Below are 24074 nucleotides of genomic sequence, written 5' to 3' on the forward strand. Positions count from 1 at the left end.
CCCTACCCTAGAATCGGTCTGGCTCAGGCAGAAAAGTTGGAGAAGCAAAACGTTAAGCTTTCAATATCTTAGCTGTAATCATTTATCAGTCAAGAAACGGATTCGGTGCTGGTTATATGTGCAGAGTACAATATGGCAGAAGTAGAGACTTTCCCTTCATGGGTCAAGACACAACCTGTTTGAAAGGGAACAGGTAACACTACGCCAACTTGAATAATAATAATTGTGTTGTTTCTGAATCCTTCTGTTGAAAATGTAAGAGCAACTGGAAGAGAAGGGCCTTAGCACTGCAAACATGAGGGAGGGACAGAAGCTGTAGGAAGCGTCTGGAATTGGTCGGGAAAATTAATGAGAAAACAAAGAGGAGAGAGAGGCTCCGACTCGTCTCCCCTCTGAAAATACAAGCGTCCTGTTCCATCTCTAACTCATCGATGCAGTTCATTCCCTCGCCCAGATTTTGTCAGACTTCCAAGTTCTGAGAGAGTATTGTTTGTCCGTGAGGTGATCCTGCGTAGTAGCTGCTTCTGTGGACCCTGCCGCCCACTGCTTGGCTCTGGTCTCCCGCACCCGTCCCTTATCAACAGGGCAAGTAGTCACACCCTGTGAATGCTTGGACTATAAAATAGGATCATAAGAACACCTACTGCCCAGAGCTGATGAACACGCTGCATCATGGAACAAGCCGCAACATGGAACGTGCTTCGCCCAAACACAGCAAATGCTTCCTAAAGGGAAGTTACTGCTGCTGTTCTTTGAACCAGCGTTGCTTGGGTGTCTGTCATGGGTATGATTAGACCATCTCTTTCACCAACCAGCTTATCCTAGGACTACTTGCAGACTTCATCATGGGCTCCCATATTTGACGATGACCATTGCGATGGCCTTGGTAATGAAATACTTGGCCTATCTCAAGCATTTTCTTTTCTCAAGGGGGGAAAAAAAAAGCCCTGACTCAGTGGATCATAAAGGTCTATATTGATCTAAAATGACTGTAATTCATTGCAACAGCACTTAATGGATGTGGTTCATCCAGTTAATTCCGCCTCCCTCTTACCCTCAAGGAGAAAAGCTCTCCAGTCCTTTGTTGGTCATGGAGAGGTAATTAGCGTCTCCAGAAGGTCTGACCTGTAATGTAAAATCTCTCTCACCCATCGTGGTAGCTCCCCTTTCTGCCTTCTGACTGTGAAATTCAACCACATGTTTATCCTTCATTTTGTCTCTCCCTTAGAAGGTCAAACTAGACTCATGGTCATCATTCCAGTATTTAAAATCCTTTCGTTACAGTAACCCTAGGCCCTAGAGAAGGCCTTACAGTCTGAGGTTTGTTACTCGGTTTGGACGTGAACTTCTGACGTAGCACCTTCCTGCTCAAGGTGGTAGCTCACTGCCACACTCCGAGCTACATTTTTGTCTTTGCTTTACCAAATCTGTTGCCTACTGGTATTCTGCAAAGCTGAGTGGAAAGCAGCGCTTCTCAGACTTTAATAATCCCCTGGGAATCTTGCTGAAGTTCAGATTCTGATTCCGTGGGTCTGGGGTAGGACCCAAGATTCTGCATTTCTGACAAGCTTCCAGGTAGGGATGCTGCAGGTCAAAGGAACACAACTTTGAGTATAAAGGATTTAAAGGACAGGTGCCAAAACCAGTTGCAAACCCCAACTGAAATGAGCCTCTTGGGAGATTCCAAACCACTCTCAACTGTGCAGTCTGCACTTAAGGCTGAAATTCAATCCTGGCTGCCCAGTGAGTACCACCTGTCATAACGTTGCCTAAACAGAGGTGTCCTGTGGCTGATGGCACCTAAGAAGGAACGTCGGCATTATTTATAATCTGTCTTTTTTTTTTTTTTAAAGATTTTATTTATTTATTTGATAGAAATCACAAGTAGGCCGAGAGGCAGGCAGAGAGAGAGGGGGGAAGCAGGCTCCCTGCTGAGCAGAGAGCCCGATGTGGGGCTTGATCCCAGGACCCTGAGATCATGACCTGAGCCGAAGGCAGAGGCTTAAACCACTGAGCCACCCAGGCGCCCCCCTATAATCTGTCTTTTAAAAACAAAAGCCGTCCTTGAGCCAAAGGGATGTCACTTCATATTTCTGGTTGTAAAAATTGGATTTGGGTAGGGGGAGGAAGGAGAAATATCATTAATCTTCTATTTATGCTCAGAAAAGAATATGCATCCTATCCCCCAGCTCTGATCTTGAGGCCATTTCCTGAGGGCATGTGTTTTTTTCACCTTCTGCCAAGAGCAACAGATGACCACAGATGGGCCCAGAGATGGGTTTGAATGAGCTGTGATCTTTCAGAGCCCATATTAAGTGGTTGCAAAAAATGCCCTATGAAATCTATGGGTTGAGCAATTTTTTTTTAAGATTTTATTTATTTATTTGATAGCGATCACAAGTAGGCAGAGAGGCAGGCAGAGAGCGAGGAGGAAGGAGGCTCCCTGCTGAGCAGAGAGCCTGATGTGGGGCTCGATCCCAGGATCCTGAGATCATGACCTGAGCCGAAGGCAGAGATTTTAACCCACTGAGCCACCCAGGCGCCCCTGGGTTGAGCAATTTTAAAGCCAATTCCCGAAAATGGGAGAGAGAATGACTGACATATCCCCATCTCTACATGATTTGAGAAGAAAGGAGAATCCAGCATGCCCTTTAGAATTATGTATCACAAGCTTAGGTCGGTGTCCAAATCACTGGGAACTTTAAAAACACTGATGCTGGAGTCTTACCTGCGCAGTCTGATGTAATGGCCTAGGGTGCGCCCAGGTGGTTCTGATGGGCAGCCAAGGCTGCCAATCACTGTTCTAGACCAGTGAGTCTCAAAATCGAGCATCCAGATTACCTGGAAGGCTCTTTAAAACAGATTCCTAGATCCTAGGCCCAGAGTTCCTGATTTAGTAGGCTTGGGATAAACCTGAGAATACGAATTTCTAATAAGTTAAGCAGGTGCTGCTGCTGTTGGTGGTCTTAAACATTAGAACACTCTTCTGGCCCCGGGGTGGGTCAGTTCTGACCTTGAGATCAAATCCTGCCCTCCCGCTCTTTTTCTGCACATACTTTTACTGGAACACACCCTCTACCATTTGTTTACATAATGCCTAGTTGAGTCTTCACAGCAAAGACCCTTTGGCCAGTAAGTCCTAAAACATTTACTGTCTGGTCTTTTACAGAAAAAGTTTGCCAACCCCTGCTCTGGGTGCAAGGGGTTTTCAACAGGGGAAGTTCATTATCTATCTTCACATTTTTACTCTGTAGAGAGCTGGGTTACGAGAAGTGTTGTTAGCCACAGGAAGACAGAACAGAAGGGGAAAGGGGCCCCAGGGAAAGGGATCACGAAGGTGTGTCAAAATTTACCAGACTACAGTATCACCCCCTCTCTCTTTAAACGAACTCATGATGAAAATATATTTGTTATTCGTTTAGCCCAGTGGTTCTCAAAGTGTGGGCCCTGCCCCGTGGCATCACCATCACACGGAACTTGTTGAAAATGCAAATTTTCAGGCCCCACGTGAGATCAACAGTTCCAGAAACGCTGGGGGTAGAGCCCGGCAATCTGTTGGAGCCAAGTGACTTTGATACATGCTCAAGTTTGAGAACCACTAACACAGGGCTCCCTCGAGATGACAAAGCAGATGCGCTTTATTTAACCCGCAATCACAAGATGAAAACAGTGTTGCCTTGTTCTCTTGAGTTAATTCATCACTAAGTTTCTGAACCTATCAATTTCCATGAAAATCTAAACAAGTGGTATGACTTCTTAAAGAAATACTCAGGTTAATCCAAACAACCAGAAGTCAAAGGCAGGCACCAGTTAGAGCAGGGTCTCAAAGGTTAGGATAACACCACCAAAAGGAGGGTTTGTGAGGACCCAGATGGCCGGGCTCCTCCCGGACTTCCTGATTCAGGGGCTTTCGGGCGGACCCTGGTGATTTGCATTTTTAACAAGTTCCCAGGGGCTGCTGATGCTCCCGGTCCAAGGACCACGCTCTGAAAACTGCTGAGTTGAAGTATTACCTTCAGTATTATGTAGAAAATGGACTTTCTTACAAGCTCTGAGCGTCCAAGAAGAGCATGAAGGGGTATGTGGTGGGTCTAAGGAAAACTCGGCGTTTTTCCTAAACCTTTGTCCAAGCATGAGAGCAGAAAAGAAAGGCTGAGGTGGTGCTCTGGGATTTGAATCACGGGGAAACCCCAGTTGCAAAATCCTGCGTTTCTTCGGACAGGTAGCAGATTGGAAGTCGGAGCTAGCAGCAGGGGGCAAATTATTTTCTTCTCTGGGAAGCTGTAATTAGTGCAGACTTGACATTGCTTGGAAGCTCCAGCTGGCTTGAGTAGCTGTTTTCCATATTAGAACTGTTTTTGAAGCAGGAGAAGTTGAAAGGAGCGCCTACACCATCACGGCGATGGGAAATCAAAGACATTCTGAAAGTACAAAGCTAAAAGTTCACAGGCTGATAGCAGATGAGTCCCAAGCGTGCGGTCTCTCATTGGCCCATGTGCTTTCTGCTGTCTTAATTGCTCCCCACCTTTCGAACCTGCCGCACTGGTATCGTACTGGGCGGCTGGCAAGCTTTCTGTCTCTGCGTCCCTTGGCTTGGCTTTCCTTTCTGTTCCCTCCATTCCCAGGCATGCTTTTGGTGGCCACAAGCTTTCCCAGTTTGTCTTTGCAGTAACCTTGACCAATAAGAACTTCTCTTCCCCAGTCATTGAAATCCGAGTCCGGGGATTGGCTCTGGTGGGATTGGCTTTGGTCTATGCTTTTCCCCCGGATCATTCAGCCCTATGGATGGACACTTCTGGGATTGTCCCTGGTTGCTCTGGATGGTGTCACCCTTACCCTCGGCCTTAACCCAGACCCCTTGGCCTGGGAGTGGCAAAGGTATGGTCTCTAGAAGACAACCAGGGGAAGGGGTGCTAAGAGGTACCCCCACAGTGGTCCACTTCAGCCTCTCTTCTTTGGGGGAATGGGACACAGCTGCTTTCTTGAGACTCAGGAGCAAAGTGTCTTATGTTAGCCTTCATTTTTAGAATCCTCAGGTCGTGCAGAGGGTTTTGAATGGCAAGAGAGTGAGGAAGAGCTTGAACACTTCTATTCCTAGTAGAGAGCTGATACCAAGATTTTGGAGCCACATAATGGTGTAACAGTAATATATTTTGATGGAGGGGTCCCTGGGTGGCTCAGTGGGTTAAGCCTCTGCCTTCACTCAGGTCCTGGGATCAAGCCCCACGTCGGGCTCTCTGCTCAGCAGGGAGCCTGCTTCCCCCTTCTCTCTATGCCTGTCTCTCTGCCTATCTATAATCTCTGTTTGTCAAATAAATAAATAAAATATTTTTTAAAAATATATATTTTGATGGAATCGATTGAATTTGTTTTATAAGGAAACTTGAGAAGCAGGGACACCATTGAAGTGACTGTTGATATAGGGCAGAAGTAGGGTGACATGAAAAGGGGGCTCGGAAGCGGATGGGAGGAAACGTACTTGGTAGGCAATGTCTTAACCCTAGGAAGCTGAAAGACATGTTAGGGACAGACATAAACTGCATGCATTCACTACCTTGGGCTGGAGTTAATAGGCTGCAGGTTTAGATCTTTCTGGCTTAGCCAGGAGAGCCACTACTGAACCAGGTTCTGCTCTGCAGTCGGCCATGGGCACTGGTACTCCCTGACACCCCAAACTCCCACGCCTCTTCCTACTTCTTGGCCTAGGCTCAACCTAGATCACTAATTTGTGCTTCTGTTACATTTCTCCCCTTCAGAGATGTTTATCTTATTTTTAACATGGCTTTACATTTTGTTTTGTTTTGTTTTTTTAAGATTTTATTTATTTGAAAGAGAAAGAGCATGAGTGTGGTGAGGGGCAGAGGCAGAGGGAGAAGCAGACTCCCCGCTGAGCAGGAAGCATGATAACAGGGTTTGATACCCAGACTCCAGGATCATGACCTGTGCTGGAGGCAGACGCTTAACCAACTGAGCCACCCAGGTGCTGCTGGCTTTATGTTTTTTTGGTATTAGTTTTATCTTTAACTTGATGTGAAATTTGGAACTGAGTCTTCAAACTGTAAACCGAAAGTCTGCTGATTCATTCCAGTTCTGGCTGCCCACTGTTGTCCTGTCCTTTCAAAAGTGAAGTGAAAAGCAATAATAATAATAATAATAATAATTAGAAATAATTGACTTTATAAAAAATAAAGTTGTACAACTTATTTTACACTTGTAGGTTTTAAAAATACTGTGATTAGAGCCAGAGCCGTAACAGGTGATAGTAAAGTAATTTTCCAAGTGTGCTCTGTGAATTATGAATAACTGTGCGGAGTGTAGCAAGGAGGACATGGAGAATTTGACTGCAAATATGAAGAGCTTACGCTTTTCATTAGTAGAGGAACAAAGCCCACGTAGGGTGTCCTGATACCACCACTGAATTTGTCACTTTTATCATCATTCAGTAGTGGGCCTCACTTGGTGATTTTCACAAGTCAGTTAGAAGGGATGGGGTCCCAGATCTTCCAGTTGTGCACAACTGTTGTCCGGTCATCTCCCCATTAGTGCCTTTGGCTTTCGCTGTCTGGTTCCACAAGATGCCTGCGTGGGTGAGCCTAAATGGAAGAAAAAACTGGATAGGTTATATCGGGGGTGTATTTTTGCAAATGTGGTATTTCAGCAGCCTGGAGAATTACCAAGGCAAAAGAGATGATTCTGCAGGCAAATTTAATTACTTTTAAAGAACAAGCAATTCCAAATTCCAAGTCTCAGGTGAGGTTCTTATTGACTCTCTCGGGTGTTTAAACAGGTTACTTTCCCTTAGAAATCTTGGCTTAGGGGAAAGAAATAGAGCTGATTTAGAGTTTCTCTGAGTGTTTTTTAAATTATAGAGGCACTAGAGGCTTACGAAAATTATTCAAAACAGTGGTTTAGAAATTATAAAATGCAAGCCTTCAGCTTGAGGAATTCATCCCTCATCTCACTTTTCAGGGTAGCTTGTTAACAGAGCTTTCAGTCCATTTTCTGTGACTACATCTATATCTATAATTATATCTACAGCTGTGGCAGTACTTCTCAACCGGATGTGATTGTGCCCGCCCCCCACCCCTCACAGACACTCGAGAATGTCTGGAGACAGTTTTGGTTGTCACAGGAGGGACGGCAGTACTGGCATCTAGCGGGTGGAGGCCAGGCATGCTGTTGAACATCCACAATGCACAGGGCACCCCCACCACGACAAATCATATGGCACAAAATGTCAGGAGTGTTGCTGTTGATAAACCCTAATCTACAGGTTTTCTTCATATAGGAAAACTTGAGAGGAAGTTGGTGGTGGAGGAGGAGGGCCCTAGGTTCGTCTTGCCCCGTGAATGCAACTAGATTAACTATCAAGTTATTGTAAATGCCCCACGAAGCGACCTGGAGACTGACAGAACAAATTCCACAAATAAAGGGAGAGAAGAGGCCACACTGAAGAAGGTAGGCAGGGCAGCCGTGTGGTTTGGGGAGAAATGCATCATAGGTGCTATAGAGGGGAGGGAGCCTTGGTCACAGAGAAGGGTGAGAGAGAGAGGGGGGAGCACAGAGGGGAACACACAAGGAGAACTTTTTCCCAAAGCCACTGGCCTGGAAAACAAGAGGTCCAACTTTCCTGAGTTCTTACAACCAGTAGGGCTTAAAGCCTAGAGTTTTAAAGACCACCAGGCTTGTGTGTGATAGAGCCCAGAGGGCACAGTACTGCTCCTGGGGAAAAGGCAGACAAACAACCCAGGGCAGACAGCATGCCAACAACGATCTGAAGACCTCCTGGGACACACAGTGGGGGAGATTATTGGCTGTTCTCGGAGCACAACCCTGAGAGGCAGGGTTCGCAGAGATGGCTCTCTAGGGACAAAGGAGCTGGCTGGGGCCATTTCCCTCCCCGGACCCTCAGTGTAAACACAGAGCCGCCGGTGGGAAGCAGGGCGGTGCAGCTACTGGCTCCCTGCTTACTTACACCAAGTCCCACACCCCTGCACTCTGGCAGGATTACTCTTCTTAGTCAACTTGTCTCGGTCCCAGCATGGTGGGCCCCTCCCCCAAGAAAACCAGCACAAACCCTTACCCGCACCATGTCTCCAAACCAGAGAGTCCTGCAGGGTCTCAGTTCTGGTGGAGTTGGTGTCAGGTCTCATTTGACAAGCAGACTAAAGCACATCTAGTTAAAACTCACCACATTCAAGCCAGGGACCAAAAATTGCCCACAGCAGGCAAGGAGACCCTCTGTAGACGACTGTCTTAAGAATGGAGCAGCCAAAATACAATAGCACACAATGGAGACACGTTCTGAAGTGCCAGGACCTGGGCACTACATGACCTCCTGTTCATAACACCATTACTTGGAGGAGCAGGAGCCATAACTGGCTTTCCTAACACAAAGAAAAAGGCAGAGACTTAAACAAAATCCCAAGATGGAGGATTTTATCTCAAATGAAAGAACAAAACAAGGCCATGGCCAGAGAGCTAAGTGAAACAGATACGAGTAACATGCCTGATGGAGAATTTAGAGCAACAATCATAAGGATACTCACTGGGCTTGAGAAAAGAATAGAAGACCTCAGTGAAACCCTTACAGAGGTAAAAGAGTTAAACAATTAATCAGAGATAAAGTGTTGGGGCGCCTGGGTGGCTCAGTGACCTCTGCCTTCAGCTCAGGTCATGATCCCAGGGTCCTGGGATCGGGCCCCGCATAGGGCTCTCTGCTCGGCGGGGAGCCTGCTTCCTCCTCTCTCTCTCTGTCTGCCTCTCTGCCTACTTGTGATCTGTCAAATAATTTTTTTAAAAATCTTAAAAAAAAAAAAAAAAGAATGCAATGAATGAGTTTGGAAACAAGCTTGATGCCATGAACAGCAGGCTGGCAGAAGCAGAGGAATTATTGACCTAGAAAACAAAAATAATAGAAAATACTAAAGGCGAACAAAAGAGAGAAAGAAGAATTACGCAGCACGAGAATAGATGTAGTAAACTCAGTGACTCCATCAGACATAATAACATTCATCTTACAGGAGTCCCAGTGGAAGAAGAGAGGGAAAAGGGGGCAGAAATATATTTCAAGAAATAATAGTAGAAAATTTCCCTAATCTGGAGAAAGGAAACAAACCTCTAGATCCAGGAGGCAAAGAGAACCCCCATCAAAATCAACAAAAGCAGGCTAACACTGAGACCTGTTGTAATTAAATTTGCTAAAGATAGTGATTTTAAAAAAATCTTAAAAGGAGCAGGACAAAAGAAGTCCTTAATTTACAAGGGAAGAAATGTAAGGCTACCTAGAGATTTCTCAACAAAAACTTGGCAACCCAGAAGGGAGTGGCATGATCTATTCAAAGTGCTGAATGGGAAAACCTGCAGCCAAGAATGCTCTATCCAGCAAGGCTGTCATTCAGAATAGAAGGAGAGCTAAGGAGTTTCCCAGACAAACAGAAGCTGAAAGTGTTCATGACCACCAAACTGTCTTGGCAAGAAATATATTTTTTAAGATTTTATTTATTTATTTGAGTGAGAGAGAATGCACAGTGGGGGAACGGGCAGAGGGAGAAGGAGAAGCAGACTACCAACTGAGCAGGGATCCTGATGCAAGGCTCAATCCAAGAACCCCGAGATCATGACCTGAGCTGAAGGCAGATGCTTAACCAACTGAGCCACCTGGGTGCCCCAGCCTTGCAAGAAATATTAAAGGAGACTCTTTGTTGGGAAAGGAAAGACCAAAAGTGACCAAGACAAGAAAACATCAGAGAAAATCTCCAGAAACAATGACAAAACAAGTAATAAAATGGCAATAAATACATATCTATCAGTAATTACTTTGAATGGACTTACTGGAATGGACTAAATGCTCCAATCAAAGACCTGGGGTTTCAGAATGTATTTAAAAAAAAAAAAAAAAAAAAAAAGAACTGTCTGTACGCTGCCTACAAGAGACTCATTTTAGACCTCAAGACACCTGCAGATTGAATGTGATGGGGTGGGGGAACATTTACCACACAAATGGATATCAAAAGAAAGACAGAATAGCATACTTACATCAAACAAACTAGTGTTTAAAACAAAGACTGTAACAAGAGACAAAGGGCCTTCTATAATCATAAAGGAGACAATCCAACAAAAAGATACAACAATTGTAAAGATTTATGTATCTGTCTAACAGAGGAGCACCCAAATATATAAAACAATAACAAACAGAGAGGAATTCATTGATAACACAAAAACAGTAGGGGACTTTAACATCCCACTTATATCAATGGACAGACCACCTAAACAGAAAATCAACAAGGAAACAGTGGCTTCGAATGATGCACCAGACCATATGACCATGACAGCTGTATTCGGAACGTTTCATCCTAAAACAGCAGAACACACATTCTTTTCAAGTGTGCATGGAACATTCTCCAGAACAGATCACATACTAGGTCACAAATCAGTCCTCAGCAAATACAGGAAGGTTGAAAATCATACCACGTACCTTTTCTGACCACAATGGCGTGAAACTAGAAGTCAAACACGAGAAAAAATTTGGAAAAGATCACAAATCCGTGCAAGTTAAACAGCGCGCCAGTAAATAAGCAGTGGGCTAGCCATACAGGAAACTTCAAGTAGAAATGATGGTTTTAGAAAATAACAGTTCTGAGAGTTACAGCACCATTATCTCTTAGAAGTTCATATGAGGAATCTACCCACTAATGATTTAGAATTGTTTTCTTTTTCTTTTAAAAGTCTTTAAATCATGTTTAGAGCACACATTAAAATATATTTATTCCCATTTCCACTTACATGTTCCAGCAGAGAAGTTCACCTTAGAGATTTAGCCAGGTTGTCCCTAGGCCGGGGAGAATCAGGACAGCAGACCTTGGGTTTGGGGGCCCACAGCTGCTTGGAGGAGTAGCACACAGATGCCCCTTCCTGGCTGGTAGTAAGCAGGATGTGAGGCACAGTCAGCTCCTCTCTCTCTCCCCACCTCCCCTCCTTCCTTGCAGAGAATAATACCTTAAAAAACTTAAACTTCTGAGGAGACTACTTACAGACAAGAATATGCAAAATGAGGACATTTCGGCATGCACCATTCTATATGGTAGAGAGCCCAAGGAGCGAGATGGAGAAGAATCAAGTTTAAAGTCATTCAGAGGTGTTTTGAAAATCTTGTTATATAAGTAGTATGTTTCATAATACACTTCTGTTTCAGAATATGTTTAATCATTTATTAGCATTTTGTCACCAATAGACATTTATTAAGCACTTAACATGGATCTAGCATTTGCCAGACACGATGCCTATTTATTCCAGACAAGTAAACATGAAAATCCTTCCTGCGACCTTTATCAAATGCCATGATTTGTCACTCCACATGAAATCTCTAAATATTCTTTATCCTGCGCTTAATTTAAGTCTCTGTCCTTGAAAACAGGTGTGTGTTTGGAGAAACAAAATCCAGAGCTTTGAGTCAGGCACACCAGCTTGAATTCCAAATCCCCCCATTAGCTTGCACTGGGACGTGGCTGTAATATCCTGGGACAAAGACATTTAACTTTTACCCCAAGATAACAGTTGCTTTTGATAACTTTCTCCCCGCTCTTTCTTCCTTCACTCAGCTTCTAAGGAAGTCAAAGGGAAAACAAATAGGGCTAACATCGACTTGCTATCATTCCTACTGGGTCACCCTGGTCTCAGGCACAGTCTTCTCATTGGTCTCCCTACTTCCGCCCTGGTGCCCCTGCAACCTCGTCTCCACTGAGCAAGCAGAGCGATTTTCTGAGGAAGAAAGAAAGACCATGTGCTACCTCTGCTTGAAAGGCACCAGTGCCTCACCATTTTGCTTGGAGTCAATGCTCCACTTCGGCTGCCCCTTCCTCTGGGCCTTTGCACCTGCCGTTCCTTCTACCTAAAGGGCTTTCCCTCCCTAGGCAGTCAAGCCTCACTCTCTCAGCTCCAATATCACTTCATCCAAGTGGACTTCACCAAACAGCTTCTCCGAGCAACCCCTCCCCAGCGCTCCCGACGCTCCTTTCCCTAAAAGTGTTTCTCCAAATCACTTATCCCTCATCCAATACATGTTGTGTATTTGTTTATTGGTTATTGTCTGTCTGCCCCACTTGAATGAAAGTTCCATGAGGACAAGCATTTGTGTCTATTTTACTCATGGCTGTATCTGCTGTGCCCCGAACCATGCCTGGTACAAATATTTGCTAATAAAAAATGAAAACCATACCTCTATAGTAAAGGCTTCTCCTTTTCTCTGCCATTGAAAGGAGTACAGGTAGACTGAATCATGAGGAATGCTAAACAGATCAGGAGACATCCAGATTTCTTTAATTTCAAATTAAAAGTATCTAGTTAGGATTCTTTGATTAAGTTGCTAATCACAGAATATTTTTGATACTAATTCACTCCATGCAGCATGGGTAAAAATCAGCCAGATGTCTTAAATATGTGCAACTAACAGTGGATATATCTAAATAAACATTATATTTGTAAACCCCAAGTTTTCCTTCCAATCAGTCTACCCTCCATAAGCACTGGGCAGTATCTTTTTTTTTTTTTTTAATTATTTATTTGACAGAGACAGACAGACTGTAAGTAGGCAGAGAGGCAGGCGGGGTAGGGGGGAAGCAGGCTCCCCGCTGAGCAGAGAGCCCAATGGAGGGCTCCATCTCAGGACTCTGGCTTCCTGACCTGAGCCCAAGGCAGAGGCTCAACCCACTGAGCCACCCAGGCACCCCGAACTCTGGGCAGTATCTTCCTAACCTACTGGAGGGAAGTCCACATATCACTTAATCTCTTGCCTTTTCTTTTCCTTTCTGCCAGCCGAACTCACTAGCAACAAGTCTCCTATTTCCATAGGTGATGATATGTGTGAGGGTTGTAAATAAACATATGGGCCTGCATTGTCTAGAAGAAACATAATGTGAGCTACATTTTCAATTTTCTAGTGGCTCAATTTAAAAAGTAAATGGGAACAGTTAAAAATTAGGTAATTTTAATAATATATTTCGTTTAGCCCAGTATATCCAAAATATTATTTCAACAAAACTCAATGTTTAAAAGATGAATGAGATATTTGACATCCTTTGTTTGTAGTAAGTCTTCAAAATCCAGTGTGTATTTGCCACTTAAACAGAGCACCTCAATTTGCACACATTTCAAATACTCAGGAGCCACCTAGGGCTAACGGCTACTTTTACGGACAATGTTTGTATCACTCCGAAATTCATATGTTGAAATCCTCCCCCTCAATGGGATGGTATTAGGAGGTGGTGTCTTTGGGAGATAACTAGGATTACTTAAGGTCACGAGGGCAGAACCCTCAGGAATGGTACCAGTGAGTTTCAAAAGAAGTGGGGCGCCTGGGTGGCTCAGTTGGTGAAGTGTCTGCCTCGGGCTCAAGTCATGATCCCAGGGTCCTGAGATCGAATCCCTTATCAGGCTTCCTGCTGAGTGGGGAGACTGCTTCTCTCTTTCCATCTGCCCCTGCTCATGTGCTCGCTCGCTCTGCTCTGTCTCTCAAATAAATAAATCTTTTTTTTTTTTTATTTTTTTTTTTTTATAGATTTTATTTATTTACTTGAGAGAGAGACAGTGAGAGAGAGCATGAACGAGGAGAAGGTCAGAGAGAGAAGCAGACTCCCCATGGAGCTGGGAGCCCGATGCGGGACTCGATCCCGGGACTCCAGGATCATGACCTGAGCCGAAGGCAGTCGTCCAACCAACTGAGCCACCCAGGCGTCCCTCAAATAAATAAATCTTAAAAAAAAAAAAAAAAAATTACAAAAAAGCTTACTGCTCTCTGCTTTCTGCTCTCTACCATGAAGGACACAAGAAGATAGCCCAGGCTGTGAACCAGGAAACCAGCCGTCATCAGACACCAAATCTGCCAGCGCCTTGATCTTGGACTTCCCAGCCTCCAGCACTGTGAGAAATGCATGTTTATTGTTTAAGCCTCTCAGCCTATGGTATTTTATTACAGCAGCCTGAACTAAGACAGCCACCATCTGGGACAGTATACATAGACTCTCTTTAAATGTCTCAGTGGCCCATGTTAATAATGTTACTCTTTACTTCCTCAATCAACCGAAACAGATTTTTGAGTGTCTACCATATATCAGGAGCTTTTCTAGACCCCAGGACCCTGCAGTGAAATAAAACTAACTTTCCATCCTGCCGGGCACTGACACTCTAGTCTTGAACACAGTAAGTGGTAACAGGTTTATAGCAAAGGAGATAATGGTTAGTGCCATGGAGAGCGGGGATAGGGACAGCCTGGGGTGGGGTAGGGTTGCAGTTTTAAAGAGATCATTCTAGAAGGTTTCACTGAGCCGGTGGCACCTGAGGGGGGTGAGGGAGAAAGGCATGGGGGCATCCAGGGAAAGGGGGCTCCGGATACAGGGAAGAGCAGGGATATTCTTGGAGCACCCGGGGATCTGCAGGAAGGCCACTGTAGCTGGCGTGGGGCGAGGTCAGGATGGGGAAGCGAGCAGCCTCACAGCTTGGTAGGACTTTGCCCACACAACCCCCCAACCTCAAGTGAGAATAGAGGGCTTGTTAGGTTTTTGTTTGTTTGTTTTTTTTGTTTGTTTTTTTAAGATTTTATATATTTGTTTGTTCAGAGAACACACCACCCGGAGAGAGGTAAAGTGGGGAGGGAAAGAGCGAAGCTCAAGTAAACTTCATGCTGAGCTCAGAGCCCGTGCAAGGCTCGATCTCACCACCCTAAGATGAGGGGCTGAGCCAAAATCAAGAGTCGGTTGCTTAACCAACTGAGCCACCCAGGCGTCCCCTTGCAAGTGTTTTGAATGGAAGATTAATAAGACTTGCATTTTACCAGCACATTCTGACGGAGCCCAAGCATCCGCAGTGAATCCTGGTGCGCTCTCTCTTTCCCTCTGTTGACTTCTGCCCTAGGCGGGCAGCCCTCGAATGCACTGCTGAAATATGAAATGTGTTTGATGTCTTCAAAGACGGTCTTTACCCTAGCACATGCTCTGCAGCTCTTTCTCTGCCCAGTTGGCCACACAGAAGGGCAGAGGGACTATATATTCAGCTTTCAGGAAAGCCACCATGTGGGATGAGAAAGATCCGTTTCTGGGCCATGTCTTCCATAAAGCAGACACCCTGTGGAAATGAACACCTCTCTTCCTGCGACACATTCCATTTATTTAGATTAAAACATCTCCTGGCTGACAGGAAGACCTCCTCCTTCAGAGGTCTACCTGTGACACATGGAAACCAGGAGACCCTCTCGACCCCCGCTGCTCAAACCGTGGTCTAGGACCAGCAGCGCCAACACCAACTGCAGAATCTCCCGCCCCGACCTAGACGTGCTGGGTCAAAATCTCATTTTAACAAGACCTCCAGGCCATTCATATGTACAGTAACATTTACCAAGCGCTGCTCTAGACCTTTCAATTCTGAATCCTCTCTGAATTTCTCCATAATAATAATATCTTAATGACTTAAAATAGCAATAACCATTTATTACTTTCCATTATTATGAAGATTATCGAGACTTCATTAGGGGATTCCTCTGCTTCTCATGGCCTTGCCTGGGGCTGTGGTTCATCTGGAAGCTTGACTGGGCTGGGACGGCCATGATGGCTTGTGCGTACGGCTCCCAGCGGCATGGGGGTCAGTCTGCACCATGTTCTGTCAGCTGAGGATACAGCCATCTGGGGGTCTGGGCTGGGACACCCAAGATGGCTCCCTTCCATGTTCAAGAGAGTGTGCTGGCTGCCAAGGGAAGCTCCCCTGGGGTGTCCCCTGCAGAGCCCCAGTCTGTGTGGACTCTCCATGGGGCTTGTCTTCCTCAAAGCACAGCAGCTTGATTCCAAAAGGGAGCTTTCCAAGGACAAACCTCTTAAGGCCCAGCTCTGGAAGTCACGCAGTAAGACTTTGCTGCTTTCTGTTGGTCAAAGCAAGCAACAAGACCAAACCAGATTCAGGGGGTGGAGGGGGGGATGCCACTGCTTGATGGGTGGAGTGGCAAAGAATTTGCAGCCATCTTTAATCCATCCCCAAAGCATAACTGCCATTTAGTGAGCAATCGTCATATAAGCACTGTTATCCAATATTATCTGATTCATCGATCTTGTAATGCACCTTTTTTTTGACATTTTATAGATCCACGGGAAGTTGTTAAGATAGTGTAAAAAGGTCCTGTGCACCCTTACCTGGTTTTCTCCAGTGGGAAGACCGCACATAATTTTAGGACAATATCAAAGCCAAGAAACTGACATTGGCACAGTGTGTGTGTGTGTGTGTGTGTGTGCACGCACGTGCACACCCGTGAGGTTCTGTGGCCTCTTAAAAGTGCACAAGTGACAGTTGTTGGATGGATGCCATGTACTAGTGCCACATTTCGTTAGGTTTTTTTTTTAAGATTTTATTTATTTATTTGACAGAGAGAGCACAAGCAGGGGGTGGGGCAGAGGGAGAGGAAGAAGCAGGCCCCCGTGGAGCAGGGAGCCCAATGCAGGGCCCAATCCCAGGACCTAGGGATTATGATCTGAGCTGAAAGCAGACACTTAACTGATTGAGCCCCCCAGGGACCCCACATTTCATCAGTTTTAAAAGTCATGTGCTTTCACATTTTACTGGGTCTTCCAATCGAACACATCTGACAATTAGAAGCACCCTTTTTCATTTCCTAGTACTATATACAATAATGGTGTGTTATACAATATCTACATAGAATGCCTTAGGTTCCATAAAATCTTATATCGGCCCACCTTCCAGACAAAGAAATGGAGGCAAAGAGAGGTTAAGAAGTCTGCCCAAGGTCACACCGCTAGTAGGGCTGCGGATGGGAACATAGGGACAGAATTCCAACCCAGGCCCTCCAGCCCTAGAGACAACAATATGGGCACCTAGACTCTGTTGGAAGGGAGTTACAACATGATTACACCCAGCATCTTCTGTATTTAGCATAGCATTGGGGAGGGTTAGTGAGAAGTATGTGAAGAGACAAACCCCTGCTCTTTGGATCCAGATCCCGCCTGCTGGCCCTGCGCTCTGCGCCTCAGTGCAGAAGGATCCCTGCACGCTGTGGGTGCGCCTTTCCTGACTGCGAAACTATCTGAATTTGAAAGGTCAGAGGAGCAACAAATGCATGAGCTTTTTGATATTAAGCTTGAAGCAACAGCTTGCCCTTTTTCTGTGCCTGCTCCCTGAGCAACAGCCTTTGTAACTCAAAGTTACATTCTTTGAGTTCTAGCTCAGTGACACTTTTTTCCTTTGTGGGACACATTCATTCACTTCTGCATTTAATCAGTTCTCTGGGGAGATTCGACATTGAATGGGAAAAAATGACGTGAAGAAAATGAAAAGAATGTGATTACTTTGATTTTCATAAATGTAGAAATAATGCAATTTCTAGAGACAAGCGGACCACCTATGGGTTGAAAAAAATACTTTTTTTAATTGTGAAGCTGTTTCAACCACTTCTTACAGATGACAGTCCCCCTTTTTTGCACCACTAGAATGCAAAACAAGGAGAGAAAGAGAGAGAGGAAGAAAGAAAGAATTTATTCATTGGTAGATTGGAGCTAAGTATGATGCTTACTACATAGACCACACCAAGAAAGGAGGAAATTAGTTTAACCAGATGGGATATACACAGAACTAATTACAGATCACAAGTTTAAACTTTGCTCCCCAGGCAGCTCTTTGAAATCCTAATCTCTAACTTGGGGCTAACAACCAAAAAACACAGCTGGTCATTTAAGAAAGCTGGGACTGATGCCAGTTGCCTTGTATTCTAAATTCAGTGCAAAACAACAGGCCTACCTGCTTTAAAACCTCCTCACTCTTTCATCATGCTTTCTTCCATACGGGCTGTTCTGTGGGTCAAGAAATAAAGCAAAATCCAGAATAATTTAGGTCCATTGACAAGGTAAAGGCAATTATCCAGACCAACTGGGAAATTGTCGCTTCAACTAATCATTTCTGTATAATTGGTTACATCTTGTCTAGGCTTGTGTGGGCACAAAATATACTTGAAACAAGAAAGAATGGTTTTATCGACTTTGCCAAATGAAAAGGGGCCAAATACGCAGGAATTTGCTTGGAGTCAAGGTCCAGTTTGTCAAACTTGAACTAGAGAAGGTGGCAGAGGACTTGACTTTTATAATCTAATCTTCGAAATGGCATAGCAAAAGTCAAATAGATAACGTTTTATCTAACATTTAACTGAAAGCCACATCAGCTCATTGAATTTCTGCCATAACTCCCTGAGGTAAATGCCATCATCCCCATTTTATGGATGAGAAACTCTATCTCAGAAATGTTAAGTAATTTATCCATGTCCACACACTAATAAAAGACAGGTCAGGCTCCAAACCATTCTAGCATATGTGACTCATTATATATGCATTTCTGTTTTAAGCATGTAAACATGAATTTCAAAAGCTATCAGGCCCCAGTAATTGAGGGTAAGGGGGTGTGGGTCTGTATTTCATTACGATTTCCATTTACACTTCTGGTATTTTAGGAATTAGACTTCAGTGAGATGGAAAGTCTAGTCAGGAGGTAATAGGGTCCATTTTCTGCTCCAGGGTCACAAAACTGCAGTATTTTGCAGCATTACCTAGTTAGGGTTAACCACAGAAAGGCAGTCCTCACCCATGTAGACCGGAATTTTTTTTTTTTTAATTTTAGAAAATGTATATAGTGTTCATTGTTAAGTCCCTCCCTCAGCAGGGTCTGGGGTAGTGGCATCCCATACTCCAACACATTAATATCTGTGCAGGGAAATGTATGAATATTCACCCTGAATGGGAAAAAGACTGTGAATAGCCCCCAGATGATTGAAGTCAAGTTCTAATAAATCACTGATGAAAAAAATTGGGACTTTTCAAAACACTTAGGTCATGGGACTGTGCATAAAGAGTTGTAGACCTATAGGCTAAATATTTCTTTACCATTTAGAAATCGAATTCTGAAGGATACCAGCCACTGATTCCAGAAAGTTCTCCGTTTTTCAATAACTACATAGCATATTGGATTTCCACTGTATGGGGCCCCTTTCCCAGTGTGTGCAGTTCAGCTACATGCCACCCTCCTTGAGAACATTGAGAGCTCGAGGTGGGTGGGCTGTATGAAATCTGTTTGTTATCTTTCTGGAATTGACCCCCGACAAAGCCTATTTCATATTTATACCATCTGGTGCTAGTGGTGTGTATGGCTGTGTCACTCCATACAAAAGCAGAGAACTACTCAGCTAGAGGGAACCTTCAAGTTCATCTAGTCTAATTCCCTATCATGGCAGCTATGCCCCCGATGGTCCCTACCTCCTGGTATTAACACCCTAGTATAGGTCTCTGTGACTGGCAGAATGCAAACAAAGTCATGATTCGCCACCTCAGAGATTCGGTTATGAAAGATACACAGCTCCCCTCTCCCTCCCTTCCTCTCCCTGTGCCTCCCTTCCTCATCACTAGCTCTGAGGGAAACCACGTGGCCATGCCATGAGAACATTTAAGCTGCCTTATGGAGGGTTCATGTGGTGAGGAACCCAGACCTCCTGCCAGTGGCCCCGTGAGTGCGCCATCTTGGAAGTGTATCCTCCAGCCCCAGTCGAGTCTTCAGGTGATCCCAGCCCGGATCACATATTGGCTGCAGCCTGATGAGAGACCTTGAACTGGAACCACTCAACTCAGCTGAGTCCAATTCCCGATCCACAGGAGCTCTGAGCTAAAATTCTGACAGTGTTTTGTTATGCGACAGTACGTAACTAATACACTCCTGCATTTGACAGAGGAGGAGACCGGGTCCCAGCGACATGAGGAGATGCTCCAGGACCCTGCTAGTCCCATGACCCCAAGGGCCACCCTGGCTCTTGCTGGTTCTGTGGAATGCAAGATGACTCTAATTTTTTATGATCTTAGGTGCTGTTTCCCAGAATCTTCTGTTTTCTCATAGAGAAACTAGAAGCCCCTGGAAAATCTGGCCAATAATTCAGCTGTGAAAAGGAAAGTTTGGCACAGATGTCCTGGTTCTGGAGGGAGTCTGCCCACTTGCTAAATTTCCCAAAATAACCTACTTTTGTGGGTTGGTTTTTCAGGAGATCATTTTTGTTTTTTCCTGTGAGGATGAAACTTTCTAGACTGCAGTTGTAAAGTCAGGGAAAATGAGGAAGCATCTAGCCCCTTTTCTGTCCTTGGTGTCGAAGAGTGTGTTCTTAGTAAACCGGTCACTCTCTCACAGGTTTTATGTCAGCGTTGGCCCTGGCCTAGCCTGTGAGCTGGCGTCAGTCTGCAGACCTGCAGCTGGCCCCTGGTCACGTTCCTGGGTGAGCGATTGCATTCCCTGCTCTAATGCTGAGTGTCTTCTCCCACCAGCTGCAGTTGACATACAGGGCACAATTCCTCTCTGAAGCCCCTGCCTGCCTCTCATATCTCCCTGAGCCATATGCTTGTGTGTTTTAGGTACAGATGGAGACATTAGTCACATAATTTATCATACAGGAAACGTCAGAGACTGGCTATTTTATTTCAACATGAGAATTAATTTCTACCTTTGGTTCTGGTAGGAAAAAAAAAAAATCCAGAAATGTCATTGGGAATTGTAGGTGGAATATCTTCCCCTGCTTAATTTTACTAGATTCTTTCTTTTAAGGTTAACATGCGGCATGACACATGCAAAAATTCTAGAGTAGAGCAAGACATAAGCCCCGGCTGGTAGATTTATTGCAGCAAAGGCCCCGCTTCTTCACCCCTTTACATACGCTTACTCTTCAGCCTGTGACTTGGTGGTATCTTCTTAACAGGCGGTATCTGTTCCCCATGCCCTGAACTTAGGCAGGCCTTGTAACTTGCTTTTTCTGATAGAATGTGACAGAAATGGTTGCTTGGCGGTTCCAAACCTTGGCCTCAAGAGGTCTTGGAGCTTCCTTTTCCTTTCTTAGAAGCTTGCTTCTATCATGTGACTGTGTCCAGACTAGCCAGTGATCAGCCAGCCAGCCAACTCCCAGACACATGAGAAAGCCCAGCCAAGAGCAGCAGAGCTACCAACGTGACCTGCATCTGGCCACAAGAATCACCCAGTTATCCTGTAGACTCGTGAACGATAATAAATGGTTGGTTATTAAGCCACTGAGTTTGGGGCTTATTCGTTACGCAGCATTATTTGTGGCAATAGATACCTGATATACGCAGGACAGGGGCCTTTTGGTACTGTGTGGCCTGCTTAGGCCCCAGGCCAGACGTAGATGATGAGGGGCTTCCAGCAAACGAGCTCTGCATGTCCCATCTTAGAGCTCATGAAGCTGACTGACAGCCTGAGGTCCCCATAAGAGGCAGGGCCTTAGCTATTCCCCATCAGCGTGCAGACTTCCAAGTCACTGTCCTGTCTGCAGCCCCGGGGGTTGAGTGTCCTTCTTCCAGAGTCCGGTCCCAGAGATTCAGCATCTCTAAAGTAGACCTTCTACCCTCAGCCAGAGGTCTGATGGCCTCGTATAGAAATGTTTTATAAATCCACCTACTTTCAGCTCCACCTGCCTTCTGCTCCCAGAGGGACCTGGTTCTACCAGTGGAAGAACATCTGTGGAAGGGGGAGCTCTTGTTTTGACTTGAGTTGGCTTCCAGCTGTCCCTGCAACCATCCCTGGTCAGATGAGGCAAAAGCCTTAAGACAGAGCAAACGATCAGGCTTCCCTCCTGCAAAGGAATGGGCATCTATGCAAGGCAGGGGAAGGGTGAACCTGGGCCCCAGTGTCTCAAGTTCACCAGAGTGACCCAGGGCAAAAGAGGATTGATTGAAGCAAGGTGACGGAAAACAGCCATAAGGAGATACTTAGTCTTTAAATTCAGCTTCGGCAACATTTTTAGTGACTCGCAAGAAAAAAAAAACACTAAATTGAAACTTACAAAGACCTGCTTTGATGAACTCTCTCAACCGTTTATAGTTCCTGTGTTCCTAATTGTATCCCAGTGGCCTAAAATTCACTCACACCCTAATGCTATCAGTGTGTATTTGGGTCTGAGTTTTTGCAAAAGTTGTTTTCCTGTCATCGGTCAAGGTTAGATTCCATGTGGGAGTTGTTACACGGTTAGCAGTTTTGTGAAGTATTATCTGTGCTTTTCTGAGATTTTCTTTAAAATTGTTTCCTGGGTGCTGTCCCAAAAACCAACAAAAGAAACAAAGAGCACGGAGAAAAACGGTCATGGTCACTGCAAAATACAAACAGTTCCATAACCCCCTTCCTCTCATCATACCATTCTTCCCCCACACTTGTTTTCCCACTGGATCAGTTTCCTTAAATCATCATTCTTAAGTAAATGTTATATGAGGAGAGGAATGAATACCACACTAAAATGACGAGACCATGTCTTGCAAATACCTGTCCAGGGCTAGACAGATTGTTTGGGGTCAGCCACACAATGTTATTACCAGAGATACACTCTTGTGTTCTACAGGTTTTTGTTTAGTTGTCTGGGGACTGCTGACACGAGATCCCAGCCGTGAGGACTCATGGAATTTCTCCCCCAACCATTCCCTTTAACTGCAGTCCTCTGACCTCGCCGCAGTGTTGGTTGGAAATGTGATTTTCCTGTTCCTTTTGCTTTTGCGCACTTAGCGAGTACCATCTTTCTTTCCTCGGTGATCCTGTATCTGGATCCTCCTCTAGCCTGTAACCAGAGCAGACATTTTAATTGTCCTTGGAAATCCTGACCCCGTTTCAGAATGTAGGCTCCTGCATGATTTATTTAATAAATAAATGATTTAAAAGTGGTATTTGTAAACATCGCAGAATGGTCACCACAATCAGTCAGTTAACATCCAGCACAAACATGTTGCGATGAGAACTTTTAAGATCTATTCTCTCAACACTGAAATATGCAATACTGAGACAGCTGGGTGGCTCAGTTGGTTGGGTGTCTGCCTTCAGCTCTGATCACAATCCCAGGGTCCTGGGATCGAGTCCCGTATCAGGCTCCTTGCTCAGCGGGGAGCCTGCTTCTCCCTTTGCCTGCCTCTGTCTCTCTCTCTCTCTTTTTCTGACAAATAAATAAATAAATAAAATCTTTAAAAAATATATGCAGTATAGTATTATTAACGAAAGTCACCATGAAATTACATCTGCCTGGTACAGCCCCATGACTGAATTATTTTATAACTGCGGGTTTGTAACTGTTGATCCCCTTTACCCACTTCACCTACCCCCTACCCCTCACAAAGCGTTGAAAGTGTCTATGAGCTTGGTTTTAGATTCCACATAAAAGGGAGAGCATGTGGTATTTGTCTTGCTCTTTCAGGTTTATTTCACTTGGGTGGGTCCACCCACCATTTGAAATCACAATGGCAAGATTTCATCTTTTATGGCTGTATAATATTCCATGCTATATATGTATCATATTTTCTTTATCTGTTCATCTGTCCATGAACACTTAGGGTGTAACCATGTCTTCACTACTGTACATAATGCTCCAGTGGGGGCTACATACATCTTTTCAAGTCAGTGTTTTTCTTTTCTTTGTATAAATACTCAGAAGTGGGATTGCTGGACATATGGTAATTTTATTTGTAATTTTTTGAGGAACCTCCATACTGTTTGCCACGGTGGCTGTATCTATTTACATTCCCATCAACAGGGCATGAGGGCTCCTTTTTCCTGCACGTCCTCACCAACACTTGTTGTTTCTGGTGGTTTCAATTTTAGCCATTCTGTCTCTGGGTTTGATTTGCATGTCTCCGGTGGTGAATGATGTTTCGGTATCTTTGCATGTGCCTGTTGGCCATCAGGATGTCTTTGAAAAAATGTCTGCTTAAATCCTGTGCCCATTTTTAAAATCAGACTGGATTTTCTTACTATTGAGTTAGATAACTTCGTATTTTTACTAAGGATGAATGGTGGTTTGACAGTTTACTCCCTGCTTTGATTTGTTAAGGATTTTAGATGGCTCCTTAGGTTTCCTAAGATGAAATCAATATAAAACTTAAAACTCAGGGCCTGCAAACACTCACATGGACAAAACCAGGGGAAAAATAGAAAAAAAAAAAATTATGCAGGCTCTATTCCAAAGACGAGCCAAAAATTTGGCTCTAAGCTTTCTGATAGCCCACTCAAAAAGGGAA

At 44.6% G+C, this 24074-nt stretch overlaps 1 long non-coding RNA gene across 1 annotated transcript in view; it reads left to right on the plus strand.

Moving 5' to 3' along the window:
* The window catches only part of LOC131820898 (uncharacterized), a 132829-nt gene that overhangs the window by 70369 nt on the left and 38386 nt on the right, over positions 1-24074 (plus strand). Inside the window, exon 3 of the long non-coding RNA XR_009349824.1 lies at positions 13818-13917. This is a non-coding gene — a long non-coding RNA (uncharacterized LOC131820898). The remainder of the gene's footprint in view (positions 1-13817; positions 13918-24074) is intronic.

The sequence above is a fragment of the Mustela lutreola genome, chromosome X (genome assembly GCF_030435805.1).
Source record: "Mustela lutreola isolate mMusLut2 chromosome X, mMusLut2.pri, whole genome shotgun sequence".
Taxonomy (NCBI): Eukaryota; Metazoa; Chordata; class Mammalia; order Carnivora; family Mustelidae; genus Mustela; species Mustela lutreola.